We start from the raw sequence: 25,000 nt of genomic DNA, 5'->3' as shown, positions 1-25,000 counted from the left end.
TGATTTGTTAAAGGTGATTCGAAAGAAATATCTGAAACGTCTAAGCCTCGGGACACTCTTTATCAAATAACCGATGCATATTGTTTAGCTCACTCATTGAACCTATAAAGATTTGTTCATTCTCAAATTCCTTCAATAGTTTAATTTTCTTTGCACAATAATCCCCATCTAAAATATTTAAAAACAAAACATTTGAATCTTTATATTTTTTAAGATACCCCTTTTGTGCCATTACGAAATGATAAACTTCTCTTCATGATCTCATCTGGCCACCGCCCGAGTTGCAAATCATTTTTGTGCATAAACCACGCCATAAAAAAAGTTTTGTTTCAAATGTTTTCAGTTCGTGCCATGAAAATGAGGAAGTGTTTTTTTTTTGACACGGTTGTGCTGTGAAAATGAGGAAGTGTATTTGGACAGTCATGCTGTGAAAAAATAGGAACTATTCTGTGAGACAAGACCTCGTGTTTCTATTTTATCTCAGAACACGAACAGGCTTTTAAACATAAGTTTAATCAAAATCATTTTAGGGCATTTTAAGTATGTTTTAAAAATGATTCATACAATTTGAGAATATATCGCCCAGTTATTTTCCAAGCTGTCTCGCCCGAAGCGTCATTTCCTGTGGCCACACCCAATGATTAAGCAATCTCCTCATCGTTGCCTTATAAGTGATTCGCCAGACAAAGTTTCTGCCAGACGGGATTTTCATTTTTACAACTGAGACATGAGTGATCTTTCTTCCGCGAACAAAACAGCTCAACACAAAGTTGGTAAGCCTGAGTATGGGTTCCTCTTTGAACGATGAAGCAATTGATTATAAATTAAATCGTGATAATTCTGATATATTTTTTTTTCTTGGCAGGTCCTTGGAAGAAGAGCAGTTTACATATCACGACGAGGTGCATGAAATTAATGCTCTTATTGAAGAGGTCAATCATCTTAGAAGAGAATTGAAAAACATTTTTAATGACTGACACGACGTCTTATCACGGCCTCTGATCTTTTTGCCATCTTGTACCAATGGTAAAAAAAACTGAGACATGGACTCACTCTCTTCCGATGAAGATAACAGCTCACTACAAAGTTGGTAAGTTTGTGTATGGTTTCCTCTTTGAACAATGAAGCAATTGATTATAAATTAAATCGTGATAATGCGAAAATATATATTTTATCCTGGCAGGTCCTTGGAAGAAGTGGAGTTTACATATCACGATGAGGTGCATCAAATGAATGCTCTTATTGAAGAGGTCAATGATTTTAGAAGAGAATTGAAAAACATTTATAATGACTGGTACGAAGTCTTATCACGGCCTCTGATCTCGAATGAATTAAACCAATGGTGAGACGTGTGTGTGTGTGTGTGTGTGTGTGTGTGTGTGTGTGTGTGTGTGTGTGTGTGTGTGTGTGTGTCTCTTTCCCTGTCTGTTTGTCTCTATCTCTCCCTGTCTGTCTCTTTGTATCTCTCTCTGTCTGTCTTTCTACCGACCTCTCTCTGTCTGTCTCTCCATCTATACCCTTGACTCATTATTTTATTTTTTTTCAACTCGATCACACAACATAAGCTGTTGAAGCAATCTGGTACAACACATGATTTTCTGGAGGTAAATGTTTCTGAATTATTATTTAGTTATTTGTTTATTAATATCGCTCTCTCTTTGGAATGTCGCCTTATGTTGGTTGCATCATTAGTTTGGACACGATTTTGTCAGTACACTGGAATTCATTTTATTGGCCTTGGAAGGATGACAGGCTGAGTCGGCCTCCTGGTGTGTTAATTCAGTGGTCAACGAGGCTTGAACTTAGAACCAACACCAGGCTTACTCATATTACCAAGTAATTATCTTTATAAAACCTAATTATTATCCACTTTTTGTTTCAAAACAGAATATGGTGTCTGAGTTTCGACATCACAAGACATCTGAAGAAGATTGCTGGGAAAGATTATACATTCTCGCAAATGAATATTTAATATTTTCAATTTTGATTAATTATATTTGTTTTGTTTACAATTACTTGATTTTGAATTTCAAAAAGAGAATCAAGACATGAAGGAGCGGGAGGGAGGGGGTGGGGGGGTAGGTGCGCTCCCCCAACGACCCATCACCCCTCATCCCACCCCTCCCTCCACATGTGTGTGTGGGGGAAGGGTGGGGGTGGGATGAGGGAGGTGGTGGGTCAAAGGTGGGGGCGCACAGGGGGATGAGGGGGTGGGGCTTGTGTGGGTGGGGTTTATGTGGGCGGGGCTTGTGTGGGCGGGGCGTGTGTGGGCGGGGCTTGTGTGGGCGGGGCGTGTGTGGGCGGGGCGTGTGTGGGCGGGGCGTGTGTGGGCGGGGCATGTGTGGGCGGGGCTTGTGTGGGTGGGGTTTATGTGGGCGGGGCTTCGGTGGGGGCTTGTGTGGGAGGGGCGTGTGTGGGCGGGGCTTGTGTGGGCGGGGCGTGTGTGGGCGGGGCTTGTGGGAGGGCGTTTGTGTGGGCGGGGCTTCGGTGGGGTTTATGTGGGTGGGCTTCGGTGGGGTTTGTGTGGGCAGGGTTTATGTGGGTGGAGCTTGTGTGGGAGGGGTTTATGTGGGCAAGGTTTATGTGGGCAGGGTTTATGTGGGTGGGGCTTGTGTGGGCAGCGTTTATGTGGGAGGGGTGAATGTGGATGAGGCTTATGTGGATGAGGTTTGTGTGGATAAATGGATGGGTGGAGAGATGGGTGGAGAGATGGGTGGATGGGTGGATGAGTGGATCTTGTGTGGATGGGTGGATATTTTTTAATTAAATAAATATGTTGTGTGTGGGGAACTAATTAACTAATCACTAATTATGTGAATATGATGAATATGGGTGGAGCTTGTGTGGGGTTTGTGTGTGTGGAGCTTGTGTGGGGTGGAGTTTTTGTGTGGAGCTTGTGGGGGTTTGTGTGTGGTGGGGTTTGTGTGGGGTTTGTGTGGGGTGGGGTTTGTGTGGAGCTTGTGTGGGGTGGGGTTTATGTGGGTGGGTTTTGTGTGGGCGGAGTCAAAAGGGGCAGAGTCAAAAAATTTCAATTTATCTTTGTCTTTTGTAATTCCTGTGAATAAAATGAACCTAAAATCTCTTCCCCTTCCAAATCATATATCTTATAAGTCCAAGGAACCGTATCTATTACATCAACAATTTTAAAAAGTTCGTTCGTCCATCGTTTAATATAACCCTTTTCAAAATGAGATTTCCACCTATATATTCTTACGATATCACCAACTTTGAACTTAGGTTTTCTGACATTAATCTCTTTTTCATATTTTAATTTTGTAAATGTTTCTGATGGTTTCATATTTGTTGACATGTGAACCGTGTCATTATACTTATCCACAATATCCTGAATAAAAGATGACCATTGTTGTGAACCGAGTTGTGTGAATTTTTTTATATAATCTCTCTTTTAAGGTACGATTAAAACGTTCAACAACAACTGCCTTCCCTTCATTAAAGGTACTGTATAATGTAATACTGTTATTTTTTAGAAAATTCATAAATGTCTTGTTATAAAACTCTCCACCCTCATCAGTCCACAATTTTTTAGGTTTTCTCTTACTTTTATTAAATATCTGTTGAAAGGCTAACATAAGAGTATTACCTGTTTTGTTTTTTAATGGTACAACCCATGCGTATCTACTCCTCAAATCAATAACGGTTATAGCATACTTGTACCCCTTATCATTATTGAGTTCAATCAAATCAGCAGACCAGATATAATCTACTTCCTTGGAATAAACCTTCCTTCTCTGAAACTTTGTGAATATTGGTTTATGTAATTCATCAGCTAATTGCTCTTCAGTCTTAATGACATCATTAGAACCTATAAGATTTTTTAATTTCCAAGTCCAAGTTTCAATTTAGCACTGATCATCTTCTTCACAATGAACCGATCAACTTTTTCTCTCAAAGTTGGATTTTGTATCAGAGACAAATTATACAACATTTCTCTATCAGCTTCATGCTTTTCTTCCAACGTTGTGGTATTCCCATAATCAATATCGTGTCTCATGCACACTTCATCAACTCTATTGATGGGTTTACTCCATGATTTAGGATTGTCTGCCTCATCTAATCTTTTATCCAAGTTTGTGCCTGGACCACAGAAAGAATACCCTGGAAGATGTAATTCCCCTGGTATTCCAGTAGTTGTAAATTTACTTCCTGATAAAAACGTTTGGATATCTCCTCCTCGTTTGTGTTTGGAGATAAATTGATTTTTTTTTTGAACCACACACCGAACATATACCTTTTTGTATAACCCTGTTATTTTTACTTATAATATATGAAATCTTTTTAGTATTAGTTTTCTTTTTACATTTGAGACAATAACTCATTTATTTATGTGAAAAATTCCTGCAGAGTGCAAAAACCTTTTTAGTTTCCAACATGCACATTTGAATCTTAATTTTTAAAACATAAAGAATCCTTAGAAATGCCTTCACTCTCTCCTCCATTTATTTAAGAAAAAAAATAAAAATGAAAAACTTGAATTAAAATGAATATCTTGTCGATGTCAATAGTCTTGTAGAAAATATTTCAAATAGACTTGTCAATTCTTTGTTTTCCTCCTCGGTGGGTTGAGTTATTTTCTGTAATACCACCAATCTTTTTTTTAATCTCACTGGTTTCCATATTTTGATATTTATTTTGTCTCGCTCTTTCCTCCCTCTCCTTCTCTCTCTCCTCCCTCTCCTTGTCTCTTCTCTCTCTCCTCCTTCTCTCTCTTCTCTTTTTCCTCCTCTTTTTTCTCCCTCTCCTTCTCTCTCTTCTCCTTTTCCTCCTCTTTCCTCTCTTCTTCAACTCCTTCCTCATCCCCTATTATCATTGTATCGTTTACTCCCCATAGAATATCATACATATATTCATCAGGATTTCTTGTTATTCCTGTATCCAAAATAATTTTTTTTACAACAGGAAACCAATAAAATTTCTTTTGAATTTCTAAAAGAGCCTTACCTTTTCTTAACTTTATAATTTTTTCATTATTTAACATTCTAATTTAATCTAAAGTTGTCGGTTTATCAACATCAGCATAATGCCAATCTTTTATTGAAAATACCTCATTCTTATGTTGTCCAACATATTTATTAAAATACCGAATACCCTTTTCTTGAAGGTATGCTTGGACACAGAAATGATAATTTTCTTGAAGCCTTCTTGCTGTCATTTATGTATTAGAAATATATGTTAGAATAATATTATGGCACGAAACACCTCCCCATCTTCCCATAGTTAAATCATTTTGTATTTCCTTACTTATTATATATAATCCTGTTTTTTCTGTTTTCATGATATAAACAAGGGCAAAACCATTATTATACTTCCCCTTATTAAATTCTTTTATTTGTTGTTTACTAATCATGGCCCCACAAAACTCATTCTCAATACCAAGTGGATAATATTCTTCCTTACGAGACTGATTTAATTGTTCCAGGTCTTCGAGGTTAATTTTAAATGACCAATTATACCCTAAATCATTCATATCATACCCCCATTGTTCTATTCTCATACAAACGATACGCCCTTCTTTATAAAAATTTATTTTAATTCGAACTGTGAATTCTGTATGACCTGGAGATAATATCAACACTTCTGTATCTTTGGAATACACGGCCGTTTTATTTAAAGATATATATTGTGATAAATCGCTTAATCTCACCAAGTCATTCGCGTCAGTCGGGCTTGGATAATTTTTTAATTTATAAGCAGTTTTCATGTTAATATTTTTGGTTATATTATATTTATGACGTTCAGCCTGTGCCTTTGTGTAATAATTTGATAAATCAATATCCAGTTCTTGAGATACACCAAAGATAGAACCATCTTTACCAACATAAGTCATTTATATTAGATTAAAAATAATATCATAATTTTTTTATTTTTGAGTTGAAATAACACATATAGACATAATTGACCACAACACTTGGAATTTAATTCTTGGACTTGAAATGTTTGATAAACACCATTCTGTAAGAATTTGATGACTTCAACAGGTGGTGGAAGACCAAAACTATCAAAATAATATTTGTCTTGACTATTAAAAATACAAACCCAATGAGAACCGTTCCCATTATTATCTTCTAAGTTCATAATAATATTTTTTGTATGTTTTGGCACATTTGTTAATTCATCTCTCATACAAATAACGACATGATGAATTTTTAATTTCTTACAATATTTGACAAGTTGTAAATTTGATGTTGTATTCTTTCCAAATTCTTTAAACCACTCATCAATGCTCATTTATTTATTAGAAAGATATAATCCATTACCTCTTTTCGTTAATTTTACACCTGCTTGTGCTATAGAAGAAAGCATATCTCCAACTAACAATCTCGCTTTATCAGGCAGACCTTCAAGTTTTTCAGCAAAATCTACAATTACACCACTTCCACTAATTTGTTTCTCCAACTCTTTGTTATGTCTTTCCAATTCTTTTTGAGCCTGGAGTTGAGCCTTCCTTTCGTTGGCAGTTTTCAGCGCTGTTGAAATACCACCCGTCAATGCTCCAACCGCACTTAAACCAGCAAATAAAGGAATTAGAAATGGGAGAAATCCTCCACTCGTCTCTCTTATTGAATATTTTTTCAACATTGGTTTTGTCATTTTAATTTTAAGTGAGCCAGTGTCATTCAAGATTTTAACCTGTTCTCTTGTGAGCAAAACATCAATTCTTACTGCTCCTTTTCTCTGAATTGTATTAACGTTAATTGTACAAGGCTTTTGATTTTGAACACAAGATGATAGTTTATGAAGATTGATTTGATTAACATATACCCCAGTTGGTACTTTGCCACTCATTTATTTAACAAAAAATTATGTGAGACGAATCATCACACCATTATCAGTATTAATCTGTAATTCTGTTTCTTCCAATAGCAAACAATATGTATCAACTTCTTCACTCTCTCCTCTTTCAATGTATAGGGAAGTATCCACTCGATTAGACTTTATAGTTTCCTTTTGAGCGCTCAGGTCAAACGCATAGATTGTATACAAACTTTTAAATGCTGTCATATCCAAAATAGGTTCTTTATTTCCATTACTTTCACCCACCTTTTGGTAAGACTTGTATGCTTCAGCAAAATCATTTTTTTCCCAATTAATTTCCAATCTATCTCGTGGATAAAATGTTCCATCTGGAGAAACGCAAAGTTGTTTCACCTTAGCATTATCACTCAATGCATTATTCTTATCAGTCGCATAATTACCATATGGCTTTTTAAAAATGATCCACAGATATCATGGCTTTCCTTCCAGAACACCCAAATTCCACGTATAAGTGGTTTGGTTGAGTTTAACGTGTTGACATCTTCTTTTGAGGTATGATACACTGAGTGGTTTCTTTGAGATAAGTCTTCTATTCAACATCTCTTCTGTTTTAAGATTAGGAGTATATTCACTGATATACAAACTCATTTCCTCAATTACAAATTTATTCTGTTCACCAAAAGCACTACCAACACCAAAAAGCAATCTATTTTCATTATCATTCCTTTGTAGTTGAAATCTAATTTTAAGACCATGCAGAACTTTATCATGATCACAAAATCCCAATATACCTTTAAGAGGAACTGCCACAGTAAAACTATTTACTGCTTTTGTATCATCATTATACGCTCCTTTCCTTTGAGTATATCCAGGGTCTGTGTTTGTTCCCGTTGACATATCAGGAATAAAACCTTCGACAGACCCCTTTCCCATTCTATCACTGAATGTATAGAGTGTAAATTTCATCATTTCAGATACAGCAGAGACATAATCAACCGCTTCAACTTCTTGTGTTCCAATATACAAACACACTATCAAACATTTTCCAGAAGAAATCATTTACAAGTGTAGCGTTTGTGTTAGTCGCAGCCTTCGTGAATTTAAATTTACACAACAAGAAACTTTCGGATAGATTCAAATAGGTTTGTTGATTATTTATTTCAAAACTTTTTGTACCATTCGTATTCCAGTCTGTTCCAGTTATTGCATTTACCTTGAAGTAATCTTCTTTTTTAGTGGAGTTTGAGATAATAATAGTATCATCCAAATCATAGATACTATCAATTGCTTCCATACTTGTATTTATTTAGGAAAAAAGATGTTAAAACTTTTGAAACACTGATCCAAGTATTCAAATTATTTTCTGTCGTTCTTGGGGGGACAACTGAGTTTTGCCTTTCTTAATTTCTTTTATTGCTTGTAATTTATGAGATTCCTTCTGGGCATCTTTTATGCTCTTTACAACACCTGCTACATTTCCCACAGCAGAAGCAGTTGAACCAATTAGATCTTTATGTTTAAGAATAGTTGTACCAACACCCATTAGAGTATCAATTATCCCATCTCCTCTAAATTGATGTCCAACACCCCTTTGTCTCTTAGGTTTATAGTCTCTTCTACCAAGATACATACCTTCACCCTTGTAGTATGGGGAAAGGAACATCCCATCCCCTGTAATTATTTTATATTTTCCCAACTCGTGTTTCCTCACAATAACCATCGTATTTATTTCTTGGAAAACTTCACGTAGGTGAATTCTGATGGATATAACTTCTGCATTAAAAGAAATCATACGATTATCTTGGTTGGTTATCCTAAAATTTACTCTGTGTATGGTTTTTCCTGACACAGGGAGATAAACCAGATTTTTGGGTTCCATATTGAATTTATAACCAATTGGGGTTGAGTCTGCGCTGAATGAAAATATTGTATTTGTTTTTTTTTCCATCATTATAAGCACCATCAATCAAATCACAGTGAATTAACACCGAATTTATTCCTGAGGATATTTGAATGACATTATCACTGTAAAACGTCCCATTAGTTTCAATCTTTTTTGAGGAGAAACCCAATAACTCTCTAAATGAATTATCAATTGTGAAATCAACCTTGTAGTTATTTTTAACTTTAATCGTTGATTTTGAAGTATGTTTTTGAATGTCTATAACAATATTTTTTGGTTCATCACCCTGTTCTTTCATAAGACGAGCAATTTCGGAAGATATTTGAGAAATCTCATATGCTCCGGGTGAGACTGTTATCGTTTTGTATCCACTTCCCGGATTTTAACTAAACTTGTCATTTTTCTCGGTTATATTAAAAAAGGTATTATAAGTTTCCATGGACAATAAAGATGCCTCATATTCTTTTGTTGTGTCAAGTTGTAGTGGGTATGGGAATGAAGATGTGTGGTCGCTTGTTGTGAAATTGAAACTAAGGATTGTGCTTCTCATCTTATTTAATATGAGATAAAATGTCTTTATATTGATATTTATTAATTATTTTCATGTTCATCAACTGGTCTAAAATGGCTGATGCTTCATTAAAACAATTGTTATTTCCAGCCTTCTTACTGCCTAACAACAATAACAGTCTATTAACTAATTGTGATGGGTCATTTGGAAGAAAACTAACACCTGAACCAAGGATACTTAAAGCCTGAATAATGTTTTTCTACTTCTCATTCTTCCTACTTTTACCAGAAAGAATAACCCTATAATTTAGAGTGTTCAGCAGATCAATATATACTCTATCATCATTATTTTTCATATCCAATGGTTTATCAATATACTTTGATTCATCCCTCACAGTTGAACCTTGTCTTCCATCTTTTGTGAGAAGAAACATTAATCTCAGAGTTAGTTTAACAGGGGGTTGAGCAGAACCCAAGAACCTTAATTCATCATTAAATATCAATACCTTTTCTTGAACAAGATGAAATATTGCTGGTTGTTCTGTTGGAATGAGCCCTGCTTTGGTTTTTGAATCCGCTGAATATTCATTGTTTTGAAGAGCATTCACAATATAATCAGGGGGTCGATTAATCTCTTCCAGTTGTTGAAATAAACCTTCATCATCATATTCTAATTCTCCTAAATGCTCTAATTCTTCCTCCATCATTTGATCAAAATATTTTAACATTTGAAGTTTTTTAGGAGTATATTCTACTTTGGGAACTGTGGAAATATCTTTCATTTTTTCTTGGGAAGTTTTTAAAAGTGGTTGAAAAAATTTCTCTTGTTTTCTTTCAAATGCTTCTTCGCCCGTTAGTTTCTGTCTGCGTTTCTTCTTAATGTCTTCCTGTTGTTTTACAACTTTTGAAACCAACTCTTGATGTTCCTTAAATCTTCTTGTTCTTTCTTTTGCATCCATTTATTTATTGTAAAATATCATTTAATGAATTGTAAAGATCAACAGGGAAATTTTCCTTTTCTTCATCATTCAAGTAGATGTGTTCAAATAAATCCTTTTCTTTAAATATTTCATCAAATTCTTTATTAACATTAATGCGAGTTGTAATTTCTTCTTCACTAATACTTGCATCTCTGCTTTTCATACGTTTGCATTGAGTTTCTTCATCAACATCAAAACCGAATGATAAAATCTTCACTCCGCTCAGATGTTTAATAATTTGTCTCGTTCCTTCTGGATTAGTTTCTAATATCCCAAGACCACCAGATTTTAGTTTCCTAAACTCACTCTTACAATGTGAATATTTTGTTGTACCAAGAGAAACCTCCTCAAATATTTGACCTTCATTCCTCAATCGCATATGTTCCTCCACTGAAATATAGTGATAATCTTCACCTTTTACTTCTCCAGGTCTTATTGTTCTAGTTGTTGTTGATACAATGCGTATCACGGGGTGTTTTTTAAGTAAATTTACAATATTCTCATTTGTACTACACAAGAACCTTGATTTATGAAAGTTTTTTCCAGAAGCAGATTTACCCACAAGATTTATAATAATAGTTGTCATTTATATATGTAATTGTTTATAAAACAAAAAATATATCCCTTAATATCTCATCTTGTTTCACAACAATATATTTATATTTTTCAGTCGTGTGCTTCATGTAATCCTCAAATTTCTTTTTACTACATAATGTAGAACAATTATCTCTCCAAAAATTATTGATATCTATTGAATTTAACTTGAATAAAATAAAAGTATTAGCATTGTTTCTGATGGAACGACGAGGAAGTTGAAAGTACGATTGACTAAGATAAATACAATTACAAGAAGAATGTCTCCCTCTTGTGTAGTAGCTGTCCATTACCGTTTGGTTTCTCTCATTAACACAATCATCAAAGATAACGAGGTTCTTTTTTGATTTATCCAAATCTTGGGGAGACAGTATATCATCTGTATTATCACGAAGAATACAAGTTTTAGGATTTGATTTCTTTTTACATCTCTGTGTATCACAAAATAGTTGAATTATATCTTCAATGTTATAATCATTTAGGTTTTTTATGACGTTTAAATAAACCGATTTTATCTTCTTTTTGAAGACCAGCATTAAAACCTTGTGAGAGTAGTTGATAATCTGGTTGAAAACTCGACTTTGTGAAAATTATTAAATTATCATAATCTAAAAAGTTGGGAGTGAGGAGCATCTTTAAAAGTAAGCAGGTTTTTCCACATCCACTTGAACCAACTATGAGACATCTTAATGAATTTGGGAGATTTTTATGGTTGTTAAATTTTATCTTATTTTCCCAAATGGGTAAAAAATCATTCATTTATATATTTGGAAAACAGGTTATTTAATTTATTATTGGCTTTTTTAGAAACTCTATATTTTATCCTAAGTTCAGGTTTAATTTCAAGATAATCCATTATTTTATTTATACAATATCTTGTGTTGATATTTCCCTGAAAATCACACCCATGAATAATATATAACAACAATCCTTTGAACATTTCTCTAATACATTCAGTTTCTTCCCTTGTAAGGAAAGGTGTGTTATCACCCTCATACTTTACATTCATTTCTCTAATCAATCTTGTAAAGTAATTCATTTTTGGTGTAAATCTAAAAGAATTATTTTCCTTTTTATATTTTTTATTATCAGTAATTGGAAGATAATCACAGAATATACATTGTTTATAGGCTTTTGACTCTGTGTTTAATCCCCGTCTTTCACACGCAGGACAATTCTCAAATTTGTCATGTGGAGAATCAGGAAAGTCTAGCATATTTATAAAGTAAAACTTTACTTAAACTGAAATTCATCTATACTTTCAGTTGTATATTGACTCATATTTAATAATATTACCATCGATATCGATATACTTTTTTTCATTACCAGATTCAACGACAACATTTTTTATATTGAAGGTAATTTTAAAATGATTGTTAACTACTATTGAACGAAATGTCATTTCACCTGATATATTTACATCCTTTATTTCATCAGGATTTACATCTTTAGGGTTGTTGAAAAAAATACAAATTTCTCCTTGCATATTACAGATGGTCTTATCTTTTCTTTCTAAAGCTTCATCCATAAGGCTTTTGTTTTTTGATACTTTTTCTTGTTTCATTGCTTTTTCTAGTTTTGAATATATTACCAGAAGGAGAGGAGAAACTTTTGTTAGAGATACTTTAATTGATGTTCTACCAGGTAGACTAAAAGCCCTTCCACTGAAGGATATTGAAGAACTCATATTATTTACCATAATTGTTTTTATCCAATAGTTGTTATATTTATCTTTGTTCAATTTTACATCCTTGACATATTTCTCAGTATCTTTAACAAATGAAGAGATTGATTGAAACTTGTCTTTTGTGTCTTGAAACATTGTATTTATTAAGTGAAAAAGTTGGAGGATAAAATGGTTTTAAGCACAGATTCACCTGTAAAATAAACGAAATTTTCATCAAGAAAATTTTAGTTTAAGCAAAGATTTATTATATAAATATGGTGAATACAACATACTGCGATGTTTGTAATCACAAATATAAACATTATAGAAAACACCTCCGAACCAACAAACACACATTTAATCTATTTCATAAAATATCTCCTCTTGAGTTGGAAAGAAAACATTGTGATATCTGTTCAAAGGATGTTTTGAAGAGAAGTTATAATAAACATCTTCAATCACATAAACACAAGAAAAATGAGTTTAAAGTAAAGGGAGACTATTATATTGAAAACACTGATGGGGCATTTAAAGGGCATATAAAAATAAGGATTTTTCAATTTGGAGAACATGGTCCATCATCAATAGCTGAATCAATTGAAATAGTGAAACCTGATGTTGAAAAAGTTATTAAAAAGACATTAAAAGAAATGAAAACTTTAAAGTTTTATATGGGAGTGAAAATGAATATGAAAAGACAAGACGAAGAACAAACTCCTTATATGAGAACAGATCTTCATTTTATAACATCATTTCAAGATTTTTTAAACAGTGGGGTTTATGAAGAACTATCAAAACAAGAGGAGGATGTTGATAATACAGTGGTAGGAAGTGGATTCAATATTTAAAAAATCATCTTTTTAGATATACACATTCTAAAATCAAACCCTCTTAAAGCTTCTTCTTATATTGAATTACCAAAAGAAATAAAACTAAAGAAGGCAGTTATTAATATTAAGAACAATGTTAATAAATGTTTTCTCTGGTCTGTTCTTGCTCACTTTCATCCACCAAAATGTAATTCAGAAAGAGTAAAACAATATATGAAATATGAGAACACCTTGGACATTAAAGATTTTAAATTCCCAATGCCACTAACAGATATTCCTAAATTTGAGAAAAAGAATAATCTTTCTATTAATGTATATGGATTAACGGATACAAACAAAGTTCAAATATTAAAAATTTCAAACAACTATAAAAATGAAGAAACACATATTGATCTTTTATATTTTAGTGTTGGAAATAATTCACATTACACATACATCAAGAATTTATCAAGATTAAATTCTTCTCAGGTATTCAGAACAGCAAACAAAATATATCCTTGAAAGCGATGTCTTAATTCATTTCATACAAAAGAACGATTAGAACAACATTCAAAATATTGTAGTAATCATAAATCAGCTGTAATTACAATGCCTAAACCTGGTGAAAAGATTTCTTTTGAAGATTATAATAAATCTATCATGCACCCATTTGTGATATACGCTGATTTTGAGTGTATCCTTAAAAAGATAAATACTGCTTCTCCTAATCCAAAATAATCATATACAAATAAATATCAAAAACATATTCCTTGTGGTTTCTGTTAATATATCAAATCATCTGTTGGAGAAAAGTATAACAAACTTGAACATTATAGTGGAACAAAAGCTTCACAAGAGTTTGTAAAACGATTAGAAAAGGATTGTATAAGACTCACTAAATTAATAAAAGAAACAAATGAACCGATGAAATTAACCAAAAAAGAAAAATTAGAATTTAGAAAGAACAATATCTGTCATATTTGTGAGGGGGAAATTAAGGAGTCTAAAGTTAGGGATCATTGTCATCTTACTGGTAAATATAGAGGTCCCGCTCATTCCTGTTGTAATCTTAATTATAAATTACCTTCTTTTATTCCAGTCTTTCTTCACAACAGCGCCAACTATGATACACATCTATTTATAAATGAACTATCAAAAACACCAGGGAATATTTCTGCCATAACAAACACAAGTCAAAAGTATATTTCATTTACAAAAATGATATTCACAAAACGTTTAACTCGTATTAGGTTTCTAGATTCTTACAAGTTTCTGGGAATACCACGAGCCTACCTCGCATCAAATCTAACCTCCACGGACTCTTTTCCAAATCTTAATTCATTCTTTCCAAAAGAGGAAATTCTCACTAAAGAGGAAATTCAGATTAAAGAGAGAATTCAAAGTAAAGAGGAAATTCTAATGAATGAGGAAATTAATGAAGAAATTCTTACTGAAGATGAAATTCTAATTATAAAGAAAATTCGAACAATGAATGAAATTCTAACTAAAGAGGAAATTCAGATTAAAGTTGAAATTGTAATTAAAGAAGGAATTCTTACGAGAGAGGAAATTCAAACAAGGAATGAAATTCAAAGTAAAGAGAAAATTCTTACAAGTAAGGGAATTTATCCTTATGATTATATGGATTCATTTATAAGATTTAAAGAAACACAACTTCCTTCAAAAGAGAGTTTCTATAATAACCTTTATGAAGAAGAGATAAGTGATAAGGAATATAAACACGCACAAGAAATATGGAAAATATTTAAGATAAAGAACCTTGGAGAATATCATGATTTATATCTAAAAACAGATGTTTTATTGTTAGCTGATGTGTTTGAAGCTTTTAGATCACTCTGTCATAATAAAAATTGTTATGGATTAGATCCTGCCCACTATTTCACAGCTCCTGGTTTAGCTTGGAGTGCAATGTTGAAAATGACAAAACAAGACATAGATTTAATCAGTGATGTTGATATGCTTTTGATGATTGAGAAGTCCAAGAGAGGTGGAATATCACAAGTATGTTCAAAAAGATATGCCAAAGCAAATAATAAATATCTTCCAAATTATGATAGTGAAAAAGATAGTAATTATTTGATGTATTTTGATGCTAATAATTTGTATGGATGGGAAATGTCTCAATCTCTGCCTTATGGTAAATTAGAGTGGGTGGAAGAAAAGGATTATGAAAAGGCTTTGATGAATATTGTTATTTCTTCTCAAGAGGAATTGAATGACGAAGAAGAAGGTTATTATTTTGAAGTTGATTTGAGGTACCTGAGTGATCTTCATAATAAGCATAAATACCTTCCTTTTGCATGTGAGAAAGAAACCCCAAAGAAAGAATGGTTCAGTGATTATCATAAAAGTTTTAATATTAAAGGCAAATCAACAGAAAAGTTATTAACAACATTCTATGATAAAGAGGGATATGTTTTGCATCAGAGAAGCTTAAAACAGTTTTTGAGAGAAGGATTGAGAGTAGCTAAAATTCATAGAGTTTGAAAATTTAAACAAAGTCCTTGGGTGAAAAAGAATATTCAATTCAATACAGATATGAGAGCAAATACAAAAGTAAAATTTGAAGGGGACTTTTATAAATCAATGAATAATGCTGTATTTGGAAAGACTATGGAAAATGTTAGAAACAGGCAAAACATTAGATTCGCAACATCTTGGAAAGAAGCTTCGAGATTGATAAATAAACCAAGTTTTGAGAGAGAAGAGGTTTTTTCAGAGAACTTTTCTGCAATTCATATGAACAAGGAAAGTATTGTAATGGATAAACCAATTTATATTGGAAAGGCAGTTCTTGATTTATCAAAGATATTGATGTATGATTATTTGTATAATGACTTAAAGAAAGAGTATGGTGAAAATGTTTCATTGTTGTATATGGACACTGATAGTTTTATCCTAGATATAAAAACTGATGATGTTTATAAAGATATGAAGAAAAATATTGGAGTATATGATACAAGTAATTTCAGCAAGAAGAGTGAGTTATTTTCCAAAAAGAATGAAAAGGTTATTGGTAAGTTTAAGGATGAGTTGGGTGGAAAAGTAATGAGTGAGTTTATTAGATTGAGAGCAAAGGCATATGCTTATAAGTATGGTGATCAGATTGATAAGAGGTTAAAGGGAATAAAGAAATATGTAATAAAGAAATCAATAACTTTTAGAAATTATTATATTTGTTTGATGAATAAGAAAGAAGAACATAGGAAAATGAATACAATAAGAAGTTATAAACATAACATATATAGTGAAGAAGTAAATAAAAAGGCATTAGGAGCCTTTGATGATAAGAGATTTATTTTAGATAATGGAATAGATTGTGTTCCATATGGATATTGTATGATAGAGTGAATAGAATAGATTGTGTTTTAACGATGGGAAGATGGTTTCGGGTTTTTTAAGGGCTACCGCCGCGTTTTTTTGCAATATATAAATGGTCAAACCAAGTATTAATCAAACTAAAGAGTGGAGAAAATCTCAGTCTTGGTATATAAATGGAAAACATAATGAATGTGAAAAATATCAAATAAGTCTTATTGAAAAAATAACTAAAACAAAGGTAAATAAAACAAATAAGCGAATCAATTTAAAAAGTAGTAAGTTAGAGGATGTAAAGAAAAAATGAATATCCTTGAATGGACTGAAAACTTTGATGGTTATCAATTGAACAATGAAAAAACAATTTACTATAATCTCAAAATGATATGTGGCTCAGGAGGTGGTCAAACAAGAGCATTAAGAGAAGTTTATCATTTCGTAATGGCACAAAAGGGGTATCTTAAAAAATATAAAGATTCAAATGTTTTGTTTTTCAATATTTTAGATGGAGATTATTGTGCAAAGAAAATTAAACTATTGAAGGAATTTGAGAATGAACAAATCTTTATAGGTTCAATGAGAGCTAAACAATATGCATCGGTTATTTGATAAAGAGTGTCCCGAGGCTTAGACGTTTCAGATATTTCTTTCGAATCACCTTTAACAAATCACATTACCACTTTAGTACTTGAACAAATCTTTATCTTATTGCATGGATTATTTGAAAAAAAAAAAGTGTCCCCAGGTTAAAAGGAGAGACAAATAAATATACCTTGGGATAAAAAGGGGGTTTATTTTTAGGGAAAAAAAAATATGAATCGCTGAAAATCCCCCATTCATTTACATGGGGAAAAGTGAGCCAGAACCAGTATATTCACCCTACATATATATATATATATATATATATATATATATATATATATATATATATATATATATATATATATATATATATATATATATATAATCGTTTACCAAGCCTCCTTCTCACGACCCTTGAACCGATTCACTAAACATAAACTGAAAAAAAATACACCCGTGCGGGAGTGACGGTCATCTCTGCGAGAAAATATATAGCCTCCTGAAGGTCGGGCAGTTTTTGCAAACTTTGAAGTCACGTAACGCGAAAATGAAAGCGAAACTCGAAAATCCGTCCTGACCAAATTTAGATATTGTCCCATAGATTCATATGCCACAATCAAATTCAAGATTGCTTGAGAAATGTAGGAGGAGATAGATTTTGAAAATCATCATTTTCCCAATTTTTGCCAACTACGAAGTCACGTGACACGAAAACGAAAGCGAATATCGAAAATCCAGCCTGAACAAATTTAGATATTGTCCCATAGATTCATATGCCACAATCAAATTCAAGATTGCTTGAGAAATGTAGGAGGAGATAGATTTTGAAAATCATCATTTTCGCATTTTTTGCCAAATTTGAAGTCACGTGACACGAAAACGAAAGCGAATATCGAAAATCCGGCCTGACACAATTTAGATATTGTCCCATAGATTCATATACCCCCATCAAATTCAAGATTGCTTGAGAAATGTAGGAGGAGATAGATTTTGAAAAACGTCATTTTCGCATGAAAATCGTCATTTTCGCATTTTTGCCAACTTTGAAGTCACGTGACACGAAAACGAAAGCGAATATCGAAAATCCAGCCCGAACAAATTTAGATATTGTCCCATAGATTCATATGCCACAATCAAATTCAAGATTGCTTGAGAAATGTTGGAGAAGATAGATTTTGAAAATCATCATTTTCGCATTTTTTGCCAAATTTGAAGTCACGTGACACGAAAACGAAAGCGAATATCGAAAATCCGGCCTGACACAATTTAGATATTGTCCCATAGATTCATATGCCACCATCAAATTCAAGATTGCTTGAGAAATGTAGGAGGAGATAGATTTTGAAAATCATCATTTTCGCATTTTTTGCCAAATTTGAAGTCACGTGACACGAAAACGAAAGCGAATATCGAAAATCCGGCTTGATCAAAATTTAGAAAATGTCCCATAGATTCATATGCTACAATCAAATTCAAGATCGCTTGAGAAATGGCGGAGGAGATAGAATTTGAAAATAGTAATTTTCGCAACTTCAAAGGCCTCGTGACCTTGACCTTGACCTTCGGTGACCTTGAACGTCATACCATCGTGTACATCTCATTGACCTCTATCAGGATCACTGATGACCAGATCTCCCGCTTCAACTTCATTGTGAACAGACGGACGGACGGACGGAAGGATCGAAGGACATCGACACCCATATTATTAGGTCATGCTCGAAGAGATGACCTAATTGGACTGACATACAAATTGATATTACACAAGTACAGTCAACTTACCTTAAAACTTGCCAAAAATATGAACCCTCTTGTCTGCCGATCGAGTTAAAAACTTTATGGCAATGTCTTGGGGTCAATGGAAGTCAGACGATCTCGGTGAACATGACAGATTATTAGATGGTTGAGGCGTTGTTGGGTCATGTGGAACGTAACCAAGTCTTGATACATCAGAGTGCGCTGAATGACCGTTCAGCTTCGCATGAACTTGCTGGGGAAACCAATAGCAACCGAAGCAAACGTTCTACCTGTGGGAACATTCGACGGACATCCGGCACCATGTCCACACATATCTTACGGTAATCCTCAACAGATGAACCACTGAACTGGTTACGAAAGAAGCCAAGTTCTTGCTCTCAGGGAGTCTAGGGAATCCGACAGTTCGGGATATTTGCGGACTACTTGTGGTTTGAATGACCCAGACAGGAGCATTTCACCCAAGTCCCTATACGCTATGAGATCGGTTGATGTGAAGTACTCGTTCAAGTTCTCAGATGCGCTGTCGATGACTTTGAAAAATTCAACTCTGTATACCTCATCTGCAGAATTGGCAGTGTATTCCTGCGTGCCTCCATCAAGTCTCTTCGGAAGCTTGCGCTTACGAGGGAGGGTCACTGGATCTAGTTGGCACTGCTGGAGCTTCTGTTGTGCTGCTTCGAAAACCTTGTTAAACGTCTGGTCGGTACGGAGAGATTGGAGATTCTGTGCAGTTACCTTTGCAGCAGTAAGCATACCAGAGACAGTAACTTGTGAACCCTGAAGTGCCTTATTGAGGTATTCAAGGGATTGGAGAACGGGCAATGACGCAAACAGACCGAGAACACACTTTCCTGATGAAAGATAGCTTCGAATACCGTTGGCTCGTGATGCCGTGTTCGTACCAAAGTCATCACTTGCTTGCTGAAGGGCATCCAGTACCGCTTCCTAGTTATCCAATATCGATTTCACGGCAAGAGAAGCAGTTAACCAACGTGTCGGGCAAATTGGCCTCAGGCGTGTAGGGCAAGGAGTGTCAGCATCGTGAGTGTGGATATTCAAGTACAGTGCTTGAATTTTCCAGAGTTGTAGATGTTGCTGAGTACCTGGACATAATCAAGGGCGTATCTTATGAACGGTGCAGTTTGTAGGGCTTTGGATGTAATGAGTTGGGTGACATGAGCTCCACAGTGAACAAAATTGGCCAGCGGTTGGAGTATTTTTGCTGTGCTTGACAGCCCTTGTACTTTCCGCACATGTTGCTTGCCCCCATCGTAAGTCTGCACTCTAAGATGTTCAATAGGGAGTTGACACTGAATTAGGACATCCTGAAGCATCTTACAAAGTGATACTCCTGTTGTTGACGATACTTGGTAGAGGCCGATGAGATCTTCTTGAACATCAAAGGAATCCGTCACATAGCGCACACACACCGACTCCTGCTCATTACCCTGAATATCTTGCGTTCCATCAGTTACGAGTCCGAACTGAGTGGACATTTCATTCACGTTACTGCAGATATTTCTGAGGATGGCATGACTCATCAACTGTAGAATTTTGTTCTGAATTTCTCCACTTGTGAACGTCGTCTTCCTTGACAGCCACGTCTTGAGGTTTACATCATCCTCGGCCCGCAACTGTAAGAGCATTTTGAAATTCCCTTCAGAGGCATCATTCCCACGAATTGCAAAACCTTGTCGGGCTAAATATTGCAGTGAGGTGATAATCTTCAGAAGTGCTGACCGTGCAGATCTGTGCTCTTCTAGCAGTTTGCTGCTCAGCTGCACATGGACACCAGGTTGACTTCAGCGACATTTCAAATTTTCAGAGGCAAGCCCATGTGTGTTTGATGTTTCGTGTTTCCTGAATTTTGCTGTAGCCTTTTTCCAGTTCCGAAAGCCCTTTGAGATAAATGCTTCTTCTGCACAGCAGGCAAGTTCGGTAAGTTTTTCACGAGAAGCGTCCGTACAGGTGTGACAGAGTACACCACCGATGCTCTGATCAAAATGAAGCCATGGAAAATCTTTGAACCACTATTGTTGAAACTTCAACTTTCGGTGTGGCAGTATTTGGACTGGGATACAACTGACATCATGAGGTTGAAAAAGCTGATCTGGGAAATTAGGCAGAGTACTCGCACATGCACCCTTTTCTGCTATCTTCTCCTTTGAATCGTCCACCTCTTTCTGGGAACTAGATTGCTCCAGGAGAGTGGTCGGGGATGTGCTACTTGATGCTGTCGCGAAAAACTTTCTGATATCCATATCCTCTATGAAACGAGAAGGGAATTGCATTTCAGTTGAATAAATTTTGACATGTGAATTATAAGGGTTATTTTTGCGTAACAGGGCATTTTTAAGGTCAACATACTTTTGGCTCAGTCACTCTACCTCCAGGCACAATGTTGACATGTGATAAGCTTTGCGTAGCACATGTATTACTAAAAGAGCGCTGATACGAGTTCAGTTCTTAATTTAGCATCTGAGCTCCCAATTTAGCATTCCATAACTCGCATAGTTCCCGGTTACGCGCTTATTACTTTTGGTTAGGGTCAGATACCCTGGTATTTTATTACCTGGGATTATTAATATTCATCATTTTATTTAATTTGAATTTAATTAACCAATGAGCTAAAGTTGAGTGAGATGATTATGATATTATTGGTTCATAGTTAGCGTCGTCGTTAAAGATTGTGTTCTTGATTTGCATGCCATCAAAAGGGTTCACCAAAGGAATGAGCTAAAATCAGTTGTAATGTGAACATTTATTTAATTCTTTACCTCACAAACCACGAGACCAGGAGACGAGGGATTAAGATCTGTTGCCGGCCGGACGTGCACTCTCTTCTTTCCAATTATTGTACATAGTTTGTGGATTTGTTAATACGTTCATCATTTCCACTAGTGCGTGGCCGTAAGTGCGTGCCCGTACGTGCAAATTTTTATTTTTTTAAACACAACAACTTTGAAACCGCGTGCCTTTGTTTAAGTATAGTGCGTGCCCGTACGTTTTGTTTAAGTATAGTGCATGCCCGTATATTTTGTTTAAGTATAGTGCGTGCCCGTACATTTTGTTTAAGTATCGTGTGTGCCCATACATTTTGTTTAAGAATCGTGCAATATAAGTTAGAAAGGTGAAATAAACCATTTTGGTCGCTAAAGGGGCCCAGAACCGTTGCGGGGTCGACATGGTGAAGAAGAAGCTGACAATCCTCTTTATTTTATTTTCAACGCTGCATTTAAAATCTCTAATTTAATCAGCCGAAATCACACCGTTTAATGAGACACCTGATTCTGTCGGTCTATCCTTCGTCTTTGTCCTCGTGCAAACGGAAAATTATTCGGATGATGGTGGAAGAGAAATTCCTTCTGAACGTTATTTTTCCTCGTAAAAATTGCAAGCCGCGGCTAAGCGACTTAGCCTAAGCCTTTTTAAATCGAATTTTCGAGGTAATCTCATTACTACCCTATAGATACTGTATAATCCGAAAACAGAATTCAAAAATAATTTTCGGTTCGTTTGTCCAAACCGCTTCGGTGAATTTTGATTATTTTTCAACAGCTACCTTTTAAAATCTATAATTTAATCCTCATAAGTCCGAAGACCAATTGATACCTCCCCTAAATCCAAGTACCGATGAAAAAATTATTTACATTAACCGCAAAAGCGAGTGAATCAGCACATTTTATTTTATGTTTCCCAAGTATTCAAAGCTAATTTAGTCGCCAAAATACCCACTTTCCTTCGATTTTCACCAAGTTTTCAACGTTGGGATCTCGGCCACTGTTATCGACTGTGAAATATGAAAACAGAATTACAAAATATCTTTCCGTTCGTTCGTGCGAGCCGGTAGAGTGAAACCACGTCATCCTGCACAAGCTCCACAATCTCAATCAGCATACCAGACCGCGAAATCTTTTATTGGCTTATAACTCGACGGTACAAAGTCACAAAAATTAAACACACACATCATCGTGCAGGTAATAATATCAGGCATCCGGCGATATAAGTTAGAAAGGTGAACTAAACAATTTTGGTCGTTGTGGCCTAACACTGTCCGAGGCGTGGCGCTCCGGGCCATGAAGCCGCGATTTCTTTAAACACTCATAAAATGACGATACAAAGTCCGAAAACGTCCAAACATACCTCAAAATGTCCAGGTCACGTTCCCTGTTAGTGGGTGAACAATCCAACACTTGGCGAATTCTGCTTCGCAATGATAGGAAGAGCTGACATCGAAGGATCAAAAAGCGACGTCGCTTTGGACGCTTGGCCGTTTGGAGACCATGGCTTGGGAAGCATAGATTCTCAATGTTGAATTGTTAACCTATCGTCTTTAATAGAGCTAGAAAAGACCAATAAAACTAACGGTTCTTTTTCTTTTGTTGTTTTTGGCAAAAAGTAAAGATCCAGAGAGGCTGTGCATTGTGCAAACCCCCTCCCCCACCCACTCTATTTACGTGAAATGGTTTGGTCCAACTCCCAAAGCCAAAGCAGCCGCGAACGGCTTGCGAATACGGAGACCATAACTTGGGAACCACTTGTCCTATTAATTTAAAACCTTGAAAAGGCACATCCTCAGGTCCCCAGCAATATAACTGGCAAGTTTCAAGTACATCGGACTGGTGGTTGTCGAGAAACAGCGGTCGCAGACAAACATGCACACAGAGATTGCTGGAATTATAGAGAGATTAAAAAATTTATTCTTGCATTTGAGGGGCATCTCAGCCTGGTTGTACGAGAGCAGCTCGTTTTGTGTTACGTAACTTACGTTCAATGGAAAAAGTGGGGGGGGGGGGACAATCGATATGTTGTCCCCCCCTTGATAAAAGTGGGGGGGGGACATTCCCCCCCGCCGTCCCCCACCAATCGACGCCCATATAAGTATGTGTTCTTAGTTTGGGTCCCGTCCTATGTTTAATGGGTGATTAATTGTACGTGCGCTGTGAGTTATTTTATAGTCAGGTTTATTAGATCATTTACCAACAACTACTTCTACATCATCAACTATAACAACATCGCTCCTTCCACCATCGGCCTTCCTCATGTGCATGCGTACTTAGCACAGACGTGGGCGGGCCTTCCATCACTTCGGGTTGAAGCTTTGCTCCAAATACGGGCATGGCGCCCCTCTCAGCCAATCAGAGGGGTGCAAGCACGTCTGCCGCGTCTCGGCCAATGGGGAGCCAACGCAACATGTTGCTGCTCGACTTCCTGGTCAAGGGGCGGAGATATGAGCACCTCCCCCGACCAATCTCGGATGGCCGGGAGATCGCCTGATACGCCTGTCCAATGAGGTCGGAATGACGCGAGACGGATCCCTCCCACCTGTGAAAGGCAGGGAATATTTGGAGTCATGGGAGGTGGTGCAGTGTGACTTGGCTGCAGGAAACGTTCTCGTCTCTGATGATTCAGTGGCCAAGGTAAGCGACTTTGGCTTAGCCAAACAGCTGGCTCTTGTTTGTGTGGGGTGACAGGCCGAGAAGGTCTTCCCGCTGAGAATCGCCTGCCTGCGAGCCGGAGGAGCATGCCAGCGCCCGACGCTACCCAACATACCTGGTGCTTGGAGCAGCATCGTGTTGTGGGTTCGAGTCCCGCCACCCCAAGATTGTCGAGAACCGCATGAAGCAGAAAGGTCCAAACCAGATCCTTACCTCCAACTCACCTTCCCTCAGAGCTGGGGGTATCAAAAAAGGCCGTGGCCATCATTTCTTTTGGGGGGTGTGTGTTTGTGTGTGGGCCCGTCTTCAAGTAGAATTGTGTAAGTGCTTTCTTTTGCTCATTGTACGTTGCCTGCCTTTGTTCGGTTAGCTCTGCCTTCTTGCGTGTTCCCTTCCCCCCATTATAAATAAATATCCCTTTTGTTAAATGTCCCAGCTCGTTTCTGTGTTTCTTTCATTGGCTTGGCACAGTGTGTATTGAGAAATAGCGACATTGTAAATTGTTCATTTGGACCGATGGGCCTTGGTGACCACCGCTCGGTTACACACGGTTCGGGCACGGTAACGGCTCGTTCCGCTCGAGGTCCGTCGAGGGTGTGAATTCCCCGATAGCTTTGCCCCGCGTGGGGAATTAGGTATATTGAAGTTTG

General features: G+C 35.9%; 1 protein-coding gene and 1 long non-coding RNA gene across 3 annotated transcripts in view; one reads left to right on the top strand and one right to left on the bottom strand.

Annotated features, from left to right (window-relative positions):
* LOC147024109 (uncharacterized) overlaps positions 1–25,000 on the bottom strand; it is a 282,987-nt gene that overhangs the window by 154,582 nt on the left and 103,405 nt on the right. The window lies entirely within an intron of this gene.
* LOC147024110 (uncharacterized) lies at positions 182–2,051 on the top strand. Its single transcript, XR_015058802.1, has 3 exons — positions 182–1,090; positions 1,184–1,604; positions 1,888–2,051. It is a non-coding gene; the product is annotated as an uncharacterized LOC147024110 (long non-coding RNA).

This window comes from Eptatretus burgeri, chromosome 6, assembly GCF_056783735.1.
Source record: "Eptatretus burgeri isolate ZD-2024b chromosome 6, Ebu_testis_v1, whole genome shotgun sequence".
In the NCBI taxonomy this organism is placed as follows: Eukaryota; Metazoa; Chordata; class Myxini; order Myxiniformes; family Myxinidae; genus Eptatretus; species Eptatretus burgeri.
The sequence above is the reverse complement of the archived record's forward strand: the minus strand, read 5'-3'. Positions and strand labels throughout refer to the sequence as shown.